Genomic DNA, 4,062 nt, shown 5'->3' with positions numbered 1-4,062 from the left:
AATGAAGTCTGGAGTTTGATAAAGAGTAACATGCAATGATTGTTTCTTTGTTGGACAAAGGTATCATGGTAGAGTAAGATGATAACAGGGGAAACCGAAACTGAGTGAGAGGTATATGGGAGCTCTTTGTACCTTTGTAATTTTTCAATAAATCTAAAATTATTCAAAATTTTATTCATAAAAAATAGGTATTAATATAATTTTAGCAAATAAAATAGTGTTTTAACAAATTTTAAAATAAACATTTTCATAAGTAAAAATTGTTTTAATGAAATACTAAAATAAATTTAAATAAATAAATATTATTTTTAATAAATACATTTATACATGTAGAAGAATATAACATTCTGGAAAGACGGTAGTGACAGTAGAGTTTTTAATCTTTCTGAATTTTCATATAAAAACAGGCAAAACAGCTGAATAGCAAAACCAGAAACCCCTGGATAAAATTCACAACAAATCTAGTAGACGCAGTATCTCTATCAACCCCAAAATGCCAGAGGGCAGAGATGAACCCCCCACTGCCACCAGAACTGCCAGGTACCAGGGTCTGTGCAAGAGGAAGCGGAGGGAAGCAAATCATGGATCTGTGGTAGGAGAATCCGGAAAGAGCCAACAGGTATTTACTGAAAGGCATGACTGGCTAAGCCAGAGCAGCTGAAGCTGGGAGAGGCAGTGCCGGATCTAGGATCTAACCGTGGGTGAGTGTGTGCCGGGGTCTGGAGCAGTCGGTGTCCCTGTGAACCGCCCGGACTGACTGTCAGACCCACAGAGCCACTTGCTGAGGAAAAACTGCTGGGATTGAAGTTAATTTTGAGCAAAGTCAGGACAATTAAGAGGAAACAAAGAGAAGATCCAAATAAAAGTAGGAAGGGAGAACAGCACCAGAAAAATCTCAGAAGGAAAGCTGGCCTGTTTGTTGTTAACACTATTTGACAAACAGGACAAAACAAAACACAACAAAAACAGAAGAGGGTGTTCTATGTAGTTAAAAGAACTACTCTGTTCCATAAGTTCTTCTAAAATGTCAAAAAAAATTACTCAAAATACTCACAATCAGATCCCAAGCAAAGCTATTATGAGATAAGAATAATGAGTAGAATAACACTCATGCAGACGACAAAAGCACGCCAGAAAGTCATGCTAACCAAACAGATCAAATCCGTAACTTGCTATTTGAAAATGAGCTAAAAGACTATGAATAACTGACATAAAACATGAAAACAACAAAACTCAAAATTACAAAAATTCTGAAGTGAAGTGACAGAACTCAGCAAAGAATTAGAATAAAAGAAAAAAAATCATTTTGAAATGAAGACTGTTAGAAGGAACACAAGAGAAAATAAGCACAGAAGGCAAAAAGAAAAAATTATTTAATAATCAAAAAAGAGGTGAAGAAAGAGATAAAATTTCTAATGAAAGTGAAAAAAAGAAATATAACAAATACTAAAACTACAATTCAAGAACACTAAAAATATATGAAAGGAAATACTCTTTGAAGTAGCACACCACGCACCTGATAATATCAGCTCAAAATGACCACCAACAAGGCACATTCCAGCAAAATTATTAGACCTTAAGGATTGAAAAAAAGAAGAAAAAGAAAGTCCTTTGGCTATCTAGTCAGACAGAGCATGTGACTTAACAAGAAAAATTAGAGTATTATCATGACACACTATGCCAGAAGGTGATGGAGTGACATACTCACACTCAAAGAAAGAAAATAGGAGCAAATGTTTTATATCCAGCTGAACTGACTTTCAGGTATAAATTGCACAATGTGTTATAAACATGCATCATATTCTTCCCATGAGAATTTCCTGAAGAAACTTCTAGAAAGCAAGTTTAAGACAATAAAAATGACTGGAGGCATTGACATAAGGACTAGTAGTGCAATAAATATGTAGTTTCCTGAAGAATTAAGATTAAATGATGGCTAAGAGGTAAACTAATTATAAAAGAAAGAAGATCATTTAATGTCTCTTTGCTTTGACAACTATAAAATTATGAGGGAGGGAATTAGGAGAAAAAATGCAAAAAAATTAACTTTTCAGTAATTGTATTGATGGTGGTGGTATTAGTGTTGCTTTTCTGGATTGTTAAGTGGGTAATGTGTTAAACAAATGAGTATTTACAGGATCTTTCAATTCTATCATTCCTTCATCCTTGGGAAACAAAATTTTCTGAATTAAAGACTAAAAAGCTTATAGTCTTAAATTTTAATTAGAAATGTCAAAATGAACATGTGAGGTATTTTATCTTTTAAAATTTTTCTATCTTCTAGCTCTGTGCACTAAAAAAGCATAAAAAAATGACAAACCCAGCAGCAATGAACATCTCTTAGTACCAGATTGTGATCCTGAAATACCATTTCTTGCTAAAAGAAATCAGGCTTTTGGGAAAATGACTGATTTGGAGAATGGTCCTATAACATCTTTTCATAGAAAACAGCAGAGAACCTAGCAAAAAGTACTAGGACCCAGGATCTAACTTGAATAGTCTCACACTGGACAAAGAATGGACAATTTGTGCTTCAAAAAAGCTAATAGTTGGAATGGATTGAACCTGTCAAATATGTTGAAATTCATGTGTCCATAATGGTACCAAAAAAAACTGGCCACCTTTGGACAATGATAGGAACTAAGTCTATTTATTTCCTTGTAAATAAAGGGATAGTATCAACCACATATCCTCCCTTTCCCATAAAAACTCTACTACTGAGTAAACAAATAGCAAATGAAGAGATATGTCTCTTTATAGAATTATTCTAACAAATTAAATGAAATGAAAGAATTTGAAAATCACTATTTTTCAACCTTCAATGAATTACTGTGTCTAGGCATTTAGCATCATCAAAAGAGAGACAAATAGACATTTTAAGCCTCAGGATGAAAACATATAATAACATCATCTATAATCTTGACAATGTTTGTTGAAATTGGACTATGTTATAGACAGAACAATGGTTTCCAAAGATGTCCACCTCCTAATTCCCAGAACCTGTGAATGTGTTACTTTTATATGACAATAGGGACTTTTTAGACGGAAGTAAGGTAAGGGTCTTGAGATAAGAAGACTACTAGTAGAAATGTGCTGGAAAGACAGAATGCTGTCAGAGAGGAGATGCACGAAATTAGGATTATGGAGAATTGCAATAGTTGGTGCAGACTCTCAACCAGACATCCCTGAGAGAATTAAGCTCTAATGCCTTAAGGTATCTAAAATATGTAATGAGTAACATTCACTCCTTAGAAGAGTATGTCTTCTGAAGTCTTAAGCCCAGGCAATGCAAATTGCAGGGGATGAGAAGCTCATTTCTCATCTCCTCTCTGTAGTTTAACGTGGTGCCTGGTGGACTAGTGATTTTCTGGGACTCCTTTTCCATCAGAGGTCTTTTCGTTTGCTCACCTTGCTCCTGTGCTCTGCCAAAGACTTTAGGAAAGAAAAGAAGAATTATATGGACCACCCTGATTGGAATTAACACCAGTATCTCAAAAATGACCACTTCTCCTGAATTCCCTATAGGTAGATATTATGATCCCTATTTTACTAAAATACAGAGAGATTAAACGACTGAGTCAAGATCATAATGGAAAGTCTGAGGCAGAGGCAAGCCTAGAAGAAGAAGATACATATTCAAGCTGATCACAGGGTCTCGAGTTTCCCATATCTCAAGGGCAGGGCTTGTGGCTGCCTTGTACAGTTCCTATAAAGCACTGCCCACACTAGCTCTTTCTTGAATGCTGTCACTACGCCTTGGTGTAGGTAGTGTTGAGAGCTGCCTTCATGGTGGATTTGAAGGGACCCTATCATCTGCCAGCCTAGTTCTCTTCCAGTCCTGGCACAGTGTCTTTACATTAAGTTTTGTCTTCAGCATATCTGTGTTCAAATGCAAATAAGTTTCCCTGGAAAGATAGTAAATTATTCCCCTTGGAGTTCAGCATATGTCATGTAATCATATTGTCAGAGAAAAAAAGAGGAGTTTGAATCATGTCTTCTTAACTTGAATCCATGGATCCAAAACTATAAGGTCCACTCACACTAACTCTGCTCTTTTAGTAT

This window comes from Lemur catta, chromosome 13, assembly GCF_020740605.2.
Source record: "Lemur catta isolate mLemCat1 chromosome 13, mLemCat1.pri, whole genome shotgun sequence".
NCBI classification, from domain to species: Eukaryota; Metazoa; Chordata; class Mammalia; order Primates; family Lemuridae; genus Lemur; species Lemur catta.
This window is presented reverse-complemented; position numbering follows the sequence as displayed.